Below are 10,000 nucleotides of genomic sequence, written 5' to 3' on the forward strand. Positions count from 1 at the left end.
TAAATTTCGAAATAACCTACCTACGGTTAATCTACACGCGTTTAGAAGCCGTAAAAAAATATTTTCGACTTTGTAATGGACCAAACAAAAAATATAGAAAAAATTATCGAAAAAAAAAATCTTTTAAAACTTACCTTACGTTAGTCCTTATGCGTTGCGAAGCTCAAAAAAAATATTTTCGACATTATAATAGAACAAACAAAGAAAATAGAAAAATTTTCCAAAAAAATAAAAAGTCGAAATTCGAAAAAAGAAGAAAAGTGGTCCTTTTCTAGGAGTTTTTTATTCCCAAAAAATGGGTTGATGTCCCCGTAACCCCTAAAAAAAGGGGGTCGAAATAACATTTTTTCATCATGCTTCAAATGGGCTGAAAAATTTTTTACGGGGTCTCTGGACCAAACAAAAACGATCTGTCGAGTCAGAATTCCGAAAATCGAAAATTCCCGAAATTTCTGTACTTAAAAGGCGGGGCGCCCACTATCGACAAAAGTGTGCCAAAACCCACAAACGTTGTGTTACGCGCGCTAAGATAAACACAAGCCTGATTGCTGAAAATGTATTCTATTTGAATAAGGTAAGTATCAACATCAAGGAAGCAATTCCTTTATTATAAACTCATACTCTGATATGCGCTAATATTGCTCGTGAATTGTTATTTAGTTTAAAAATATAATTTATATTACTTTTATTTTATTTTAATTCTATATAATAACTATTTTATATTTTTATTAAAAATTTTCTTGTTCAGTTTCTAAGCAACCACAGTTACGTTTATATGTTTAATTCTATTGTATTCTATATTTATCGATAATTTAATAAATGTTTTAAAAGACTATTCTGGTTTTCCACGCTCTCTTCAAAAATGTGAGTTCTTTTAATTCTTCCACTTAATTATTCATTTTAAAGTAAAACAACTAGTTATACATATTATTATATTATAATGTATGTGTATTAGATACTATTATTTTATAACATAAACATAGATGAGTTATTAAATTAAACGTCAAATATTTTATTACCTAAAATTAAGTTAATCGTAAAATCTGATGTAGTATGAGATATTCTTTAGAAACTAACTATAAATATTCTTGAAGTAAAACAAAACCATCTATAAATAGAACAATGAGAAATAGTAAAACAAACTAAACACAACATGTTTATTTTAACATTGTTTTTTATTTAGTTTAATCACTTAATAAACTTTACTTCTAATCATAGTATTTAATATAGAATATAGTTAACAATCTTTTAAACAAAGTCTTAAATAAAGTTACAGGGAGTAATTGTAATTAAAACACCAAAAAAAAAGGTTTTAATAAAAAAAATACTTACATCAAGTTAAAATTTTATAAGGATTAATTTTAAAATATCAAATTGATTGTAAATCAAGTGCAAATAGGTTTTTTAAACAAACCGAAGGGTTTATAAAGGCTTGTAAACGCTTTCAAACGCCTACGACCATACCACACTGAGCACACCCCATCTCGTCCGATCTGGGAAGTTAAGCAGTGTCGGGCGTGGTTAGTACTTAGATGGGTGACCGCTTGGGAATACCACGTGCCGTAGGCTTTTGCTTTTTGAATTCATCTTTTTTGTACTATTTTTCTTTCTGACCTATTTATACTTATTACTCGTTTATTTACATTTCTTTAACGCTTAAAAGAAAAGTAAATTCTAGTTATTAGCAAATAAAAACGTAAGCCAATCAGATAACGTTATTTGCTGTTTAAACCAATTAGAGCGCTAAAAAAGTGGTTTGACCAGTTTGAGATATCGAAAAAATAATGGCACCATCTTGTAGAGTACAATTTTCTGAGTTAAAATTAATACAATTAGTCTTTTATACTAAAACTTAAAAGTTTTTTTGTCCAAAAACAAATAAAAGCGTGGCTACTTGAAAAATCAAACGAAAATAAATTTTGCACTTTTGTATTGTGAGTCATAATAAGTTATTTACTGTTACCAACAGATACTAGCAAAAGCTTTTTAAAGTTTTGTATTAACTTAATGTATTTGTAATTACTTTTACTTAATAGAAACTATTGAATTACGTTTACTTAGTTTACTTTTGTATGTGTATTAAATATATAGCAATTTTGCTTGAACTTAAATAAAGATTATTAAACTATTAAAAGAAAACTATCAAAGTTTACTAACTCAAAAGCTAAATCTTAGTTATATTGTTATAAACATTTATGTTGTAATTTACTAATAACTAAATGAGTTTATTTCAAACAAAAAGAATTAAATAATGTTATGTTATGTCAAGCCTACTATATGAGGTATATAGGTATATAAGGTATACAAGCTTATGTTTGAAAGTTATAATAATTAAAATAAAAATAAATATTTAGTTGGTAAAATTTGTATTTAATATGCTTTGAAATTAGAGTTAGTATAGATGTTTTTTTTTAAATATAATAAATATAAGTATTTAGTTACTAATAATAAACTAAAATACCAATTTTGTAGTTATTACAAAAAAAAAAACTTATCTTACTTAAAGTTCACTGTAATTGAAACATTATACAAAAGCTTTATAATTATAAGCTTTGAATAATTCTATTTGAATAAATAATAGATTCATAACTATATTCATGTTTGCATATTTAAATTATAAAAAGTTAGTGTTTTGTGTATTGACTTTATGATTATTTTATTTTAGTAACTGTTAGTTTTATACTTTAATAAAAGAAATATGGTTAACAAGTAAGTTAAAAATGAAAGAAGCATAAAAAAACACACTAATTAACTGCTTATTCAATAGTTTGATTATTTAATTATTTTTCTGTTATATAGTTTAATCGTATTGTATAAAAAATACAGAGGTTTAAAGTAAGTTTGAATAAAAATAAAACAAAACATATAATATAAGCATTAGTTAAAATACATAGTTTTTTTTTCTAAAAAAATTTAATTCTTTAATAATAAGTAGTAATTTAAATAAAAAATAATACAAGTAAAGTTATACAATATATATACTATAGTTTGTCAAACTAGGCAAACACTACTAGGCAAAAAACAAACTAGGCAAAAAACCTACAAAGTAGGCCACCACTACAATCCTATGTTCCAACTGGAAATTCAATGAGATCGTTACTGTACTTGTGATGAACGTTGATAATCCCCAAGATTGTAAGTCGAAGGCCTTACCCAACCTAACCAGCGCACTGGTTTTCTTACAACTGAATTAATCAACATTTATTATTGAATATAATCATTATTGATAGATAGAGGAATGTTGACAATCAACAACAGATTGTAGGTCAAAGGCATTACTCGACCCAAGTACCCACAACCTAGATTGAACAACATTTATTAGATAGATTTGTTTAATGATAGATAGAGGAATATTGTCAATCCACAACAGATTGTAAGTCAAAGGCATTACTCGACCCAAGTACCCACAACCTAGATTGAACAACATTTGTTAGATAGATTAGTTAGATAGATAAATAGTACAGTATAATCTCAAAGAATTTGAAGCCCGAACATTGAACGATAGTGGTGTTTCGTGACGACTAGCGGGATTCGATCTTACAACCTTCTGCTTATGAGTCAGCTGATAAGACCACTGACCCACCGCGCCACGACAAAGATAAAGAAATATTTTGCTATATAAATAGGTTGATTTTTATAATTTTGTTATACAGTGTCAATTACAGTGAACTTCAAGTAAGATATACAACAGTATATATATTTCCGAGTCTGACTTTGAGTACTTTTTATATATTATTAACAAGATTTTTTAGGAGTAATATCTGTTTAGTTCTTTAATATATCTTTAAAATAATAATATTTTTTAAGGTGTTTAAAACTTTTAGAAGCTGTATGTAATGTCTTTTAGTTTAATAGTTCTTTTAAATTAGTAAAAAAAATAAACATGGTTGAGTTATCAAATTAAACAAAATAGAACGTCAAGTATTTAATTACTAAAATTAATTTAATTAAAAAAAAATCTCAGGTAATCTAAAATGTCAGGAATTATTTAAAAATAAATATAAATTTAAAACTTATTATATTGAAAAGATTGATGAATAATACTCTTGAATGTATGCAATGTTTGTATTTGTAATGCAATAACATAAATGGATAGATCAATGACAAATTGTAAACATATTGTATTATTTTATTTTACGATTTTATTTTATTTATTTAATAATTCAATAAACTTTACTTCTACTTTTCCTGGTCTTAGGTAATTTATAGATAACAATTATTTAAACAAACACTTTTGTACAGTTACAATACAGTTTTAGTACAGTTTGGGAGTAACTGTTGATTAAAAAAACAAAAAAAAAGTTAATTCAGGTTAAAATTTTATAAGGAATAATTTTAAAATATCAAATTGATTGTAAATCAAGTGCAAATAGGTTTTTTAAATAAACCGAAGGGTTTATAAAGGCTTGTAAACGCCTTCAAACGCCTACGACCATACCACACTGAGTACACCCCATCTCGTCCGATCTGGGAAGTTAAGCAGTGTCGGGCGTGGTTAGTACTTAGATGGGTGACCGCTTGGGAATACCACGTGCCGTAGGCCTTTGCTTTTTGAATTCATCTTTTTTGTACTATTTTTCTTTCTGACCTATTTATACTTATTACTCGTTTATTTACATTTCTTTAACGCTTAAAAGAAAAGAAAATTCTAGTTATTAGCAAACAAAAACCTTAGCCAATCAGATAACGTTATTTGCTGTTTGCTTATTTGCTGTTTAAACCAATTAGAGCGCTAAAAAAGTGGTTTGACCAGTTTGAGATATCGAAAAAATAATGGCACCATCTTGTAGAGTACAATTTTCTGAGTTAAAATTAATACAACTAGTCTTTTATACTAAAACTTTAAAGTCTTTTTGTCCAAAAACAAATAAAAGCGTGGCTACTTGAAAAATCAAACGAAAATAAATTTTGCACTTTTGTATTGTGAGTCATAATAAGTTATTTACTGTTACCAACAGATACTAGCAAAAGCTTTTTAAAGTTTTGTATTAACTTAATGTATTTGTACTTAGTTTAAATTAATAGAGTTTATTTGGTTTACTTTATTATGTGTATTGAATGTGCTAGTATCTAAAAATAAATACAACTAAAACAAAACAAACAAGGAGAGTACTTGAATAGAACCAACACAATTTACAGACCAGTTGTGTACTAAATTTAAAGAAATTCTGAATAGTGAATATGCAATTATTATTATAAGTTCAAAGTTCACTTTAATTTAAATTAATGTATTTTGTAAATTGGTTTTATTTAATACGATAGTAGTGAATTACTTTATTTAATTTACTTTAGTATGTGTTGTATAACTTTATTTAAACCAGAAGCAAAACGGGATTATACTTTCAATAAACTACACAATTTACAGACCAGTTGTGTACTAAATAAAAAGCTATTGTGAATGGTGAATATGCAATTATTATTATAAGTTTATAAGTTCACAGTTTACAAAAGCTTTAGAATTTAGTTACTATTTTGTTCATATTTGCATATCTAATTTATGAAAAGTTAGTGTTATGTGTATTGGCTTTTTAATTTCTTTATTTGTAGAACTGTTAGTTTTATATTCTAAAGAAACATTTTTAAATAAATATGTTTAACAAGTAACTTAAAAATGGAAGAAATATATTGTATATATTGAACTATTTATATTTATTCTAGCTATTTGCTTAGTGTATTTATTAATGTGATTATTTTATTTTGTTGTTTGTCTTATAGTTTAATCGTATTGTGTTGAAATATATATATAACAAATACAGAGGTTTAAAGTAAGTTTAAATGAAAATAAAATAAGACATATAGTTGAAATATAAGTTTAAAAAAATAGTTTTTTTTTTTTTTTTTTTCTTTGTTTGTTTGATTGTTTGTTTATTATATAATCGCGACGTGTCATTTTATTACTTTTAAGCATACTAAATATAATAATAGGTATAGTTATAGGAAAAATTCAATTAGTTTCTAATGTAATAAAAAAGTTTATTTCCACAAATAAATAAATACCTGAAAAATCAAATGAAAAATAAATTTCGCACTCCTGTATTGTGAGTCATAATAGGTTATTTACTGTTACCAACAGATACTAGCGAAGGCTTTTTAAAGTTCTATGTTAATTCAATGTATTTGTACTTAGTTTTATTAAAATGACAGTATTGATGGTTACGTTTATTAAGTATGTTTATTTAACGTTATGTAACTCAAGTAAAACCAGAAGCAAATAAGGAGACTACTTTCAATAAACTACACAATTTACATACCAATTGTATACTAAACTTAAAGCTATTCTATTTTATTCTTGATAGTTATTTTAAAGTTATTAAATTATACAAATGTATTTTGTAAAGTAGTTTTATAAAGTTACTATAGTTTATTTAACTTACTATAGTATGTGTTATATAATTTTAATTAAACCAGAAGCAAAAAGGGAGACTACTTTAAATAAACTACACCATTTATTGTTATATATAACTCTAATAAAACCAGAAGCAAAAAGGGAGACTACTTTAAATGAACTACACAAATTAAAAATATATTATTATTTATAAATCAATCGTGTTGTGTTTCAAAATACATTTTTCAAATAATGTTTTACAAGTATTTATCAGTTATTTAGTTTTCTTTTTATAGTTTAGCCGTATTGTTTTATTTATTTGTTATTATTTTTATTTAATTGTTTGCTTATTATATTTATCGCCATGTGCTTAAAAAATAAAACAACTATAAAGGTTAAAAAAGTAAGTTTAAATAAAAATAAAATGAAACATACAAAATAAGCTTATGATTTTTTATTATTATTATTATTATTATTATTATTATTTTTATTTTATTGTTTGTTTATTATATCTATCGCCATGTGCTTAAAAAATAAAACAACTATAAAGGTTAAAAAAGTAAGTTTAAATAAAAATAAAATGAAACATACAAAATAAGCTTATGATTTTTTATTATTATTATTATTATTATTATTATTTTTATTTCATTGTTTGTTTATTATATCTATCGCGATGTGCTTAAAAAATAAAACAACTATAAAGGTTTAAAAAGTAAGTTTAAATAAAGATAAAATGAAACATATAAAATAAGCTTATGTTTGATTTTTTTATTTTACTTTTATTAAATTGTTTGCTTATTATATTTATCGCGATGTGCTTAAAAGAATAGAACAAATACAAAGGTTTAAATTGTAAGTTTTAAATAAAATAAAATGAAACATACAAAATAAGCTTATGATTTTTTATTATTATTATTATTATTATTATTATTATTTTTATTTCATTGTTTGTTTATTATATCTATCGCGATGTGCTTAAAAAATAAAACAACTATAAAGGTTTAAAAAGTAAGTTTAAATAAAGATAAAATGTAACATATAAAATAAGCTTATGTTTGATTTTTTTATTTTATTTTCATTTAATTGTTTGTTTATTATATTTATCGCAATCTGCTTAAAAAAATAAAACGAGTATTAAGGTTTGAAAAGTAAGTTTAAATAAAAATAAAATAAAAATATAAAATAAGCTTATGTTTTTTTTTTTTTTTTTTTTATTATTATTATTTTTATTCAATTTTTTGTTTATTATATTTATCGCAATGTGCTTAAAACGATAAAACAAATATAAAGATTTAAAAAGTACGCTTAAATAAAAAATAATACAAATAAAGTTTATTTATAATAAATATATATATATTTAAAACATTAAAAAAAGTAGTTTATACATATTTTTTTTTATTTATTTCTTTTAAACATATTAAATAAAGTATAAAAAAGTATTAAAACATTTAAACGTAGCATAAATAAGCTTAAAACATTAAAATAATCGAAAAGAAACAAAGAAATTGAAAAAAATCGGAAAAAATCGGCAAAAAAAGTTCAACAGCAACATTTGAGCATCATACACGTATGCATTACTTTACACTAGTGAGAGAGACGTGTTTGTGCGTTCGGTCGACTTGACGAGAAAGCGGGCTTAAAGCATTACTGTTTAGCACCCGAGGCGCGGCTATTGCAGCGGCGGCGAACGTGCTATGTAAACGCATTGGAGCAGCGTATGAAAAACTACAAGCGTCCAGCGGCGGTAGGCTTATAGCTTTGCGAAGTCGTCGAGACGAGTAGCCGACGCAGGCAGGCACGGCTCGAGGCGGGTAACTGCAGCAGACAGATGGCGTGTTGCTGCTGACGAGTTAACCGGCAGAAGGCAAACGGTTGGTCGGGAGAAAGAACAGTCAGTTGTATAGCTGCATGCTGCAGTCGACGCGGGCTGGCGCTTTAAACAGCAAAAGGCCGGCGCCGACTTTCAGTAACGTTCGCAAGGCTTTTAAGCCGAGTGATAGAAAAGGTCTGTATTTATACAGTAAAAACGCTCAGTCGAGCAACGGGTTTAAACGCCCTCGGATAGTTATCTGGTTGATCCTGCCAGTAGTCATATGCTTGTCTCAAAGATTAAGCCATGCAAGTGTAAGTACGAGCTCACGTACAGTGAAACTGCGAATGGCTCATTAAATCAGTTATGGTTCATTTGATTGTACGCTTTTACATGGATAACTGTGGCAATTCTAGAGCTAATACATGCGTAAAGCGCCGAACTGACGTGAGGCGCGCATTTATCAGACCAAAACTAACCGGCTTTCGGGTCGTTACAATGGTGACTCTGGATAAGCTTGCGGATCGCACGGCCTAGTGCTGGCGACATCTCATTAAAGCAACTGCCCTATCAACTATCGTCGGTACGGTATCGGCCTACCGAGGTTGTAACGGGTGACGGAGAATCAGGGTTCGATTCCGGAGAGGGAGCCTGAGAAACGGCTACCACATCCAAGGAAGGCAGCAGGCGCGCAAATTACCCATTCCCGGCTCGGGGAGGTAGTGACGAAAAATAACAATGCAGACCTCGTACGAGGTCCTGCAATTGGAATGAGTACACTTTAAACTTTTTAACGAGTATCCATTGGAGGGCAAGTCTGGTGCCAGCAGCCGCGGTAATTCCAGCTCCAAAAGTGTATATTTAAGTTGTTGCGGTTGAAAAGCTCGTAGTTGGATATAGGGACGGCGAGGTTGGTCGGTCGAAAGGCTAGCACTGGCCTTGTTGTTCTTGTTGGTCGGTGCCTTCGCGGTGCTCTTAACTGAGTGTTGCGGTGGTCCGGCAAGTTTACCTTGAAAAAATTAGAGTGTTCAAAGCAGGCTTTACGCTTGTATAATGTTGCATGGAATAATGGAATAGGACCTCGGTTCTATTTTGTTGGTTTTCGGAGCACGAGGTAATGATTAATAGGAACGGACGGGGGCATCCGTACTGTGCCGTTAGAGGTGAAATTCTTGGATCGGCGCAAGACGAACGACTGCGAAAGCATTTGCCAAGAATGTTTTCTTTAATCAAGAGCGAAAGTCAGAGGTTCGAAGACGATCAGATACCGTCCTAGTTCTGACCTTAAACGATGCCGACTAGCGATCGGGCAGTGTCGAACTTAAGAACTGTCCGGCAGCTTCCGGGAAACCAAAGTCTTTGGGTTCCGGGGGAAGTATGGTTGCAAAGCTGAAACTTAAAGGAATTGACGGAAGGGCACCACCAGGAGTGGAGCCTGCGGCTTAATTTGACTCAACACGGGAAATCTCACCCGGCCCGGACACAGCGAGGATTGACAGATTGAGAGCTCTTTCTTGATTCTGTGGGTGGTGGTGCATGGCCGTTCTTAGTTGGTGGAGCGATTTGTCTGGTTAATTCCGATAACGAACGAGACTCTTACTTGCTAAATAGCTGCTCGACCCATTGGGTCGGAGACAACTTCTTAGAGGGACTAGTGGCGTTTAGCCACACGAGATTGAGCAATAACAGGTCTGTGATGCCCTTAGATGTTCGGGGCCGCACGCGCGCTACACTGACCGGATCATCGTGTGTTCCCTAGGCCGAAAGGTCCGGGTAATCCGTTGAACCCCGGTCGTGCTAGGGATAGGGACTTGCAATTGTTTCCCTTGAACGAGGAATTCCCAGTAAGCGCGAGTCATTAGCTT

At 29.4% G+C, this 10,000-nt stretch overlaps 3 non-coding genes across 3 annotated transcripts in view; all 3 read left to right on the plus strand.

Moving 5' to 3' along the window:
• The first annotated feature begins 1,450 nt into the window (after positions 1 to 1,450).
• On the plus strand, positions 1,451 to 1,569 carry LOC145846341 (5S ribosomal RNA). Its single transcript, XR_014370728.1, has one exon. It is a non-coding gene; the product is annotated as a 5S ribosomal RNA (ribosomal RNA).
• A 2,855-nt stretch (positions 1,570 to 4,424) lies between these two features.
• LOC145846362 (5S ribosomal RNA) lies at positions 4,425 to 4,543 on the plus strand. The gene has a single exon (XR_014370748.1). It is a non-coding gene; the product is annotated as a 5S ribosomal RNA (ribosomal RNA).
• Positions 4,544 to 8,391: 3,848 nt separating this feature from the next.
• LOC145846364 (small subunit ribosomal RNA) overlaps positions 8,392 to 10,000 on the plus strand; it is a 1,808-nt gene continuing 199 nt past the window's right edge. The window contains exon 1 of the ribosomal RNA XR_014370750.1: positions 8,392 to 10,000. This exon is cut by the window's right edge and continues 199 nt beyond it. This is a non-coding gene — a ribosomal RNA (small subunit ribosomal RNA).

Source organism: Thalia democratica, unplaced genomic scaffold (assembly GCF_965202585.1).
Source record: "Thalia democratica unplaced genomic scaffold, ktThaDemo2.hap1.1 HAP1_SCAFFOLD_419, whole genome shotgun sequence".
Taxonomy (NCBI): Eukaryota; Metazoa; Chordata; class Thaliacea; order Salpida; family Salpidae; genus Thalia; species Thalia democratica.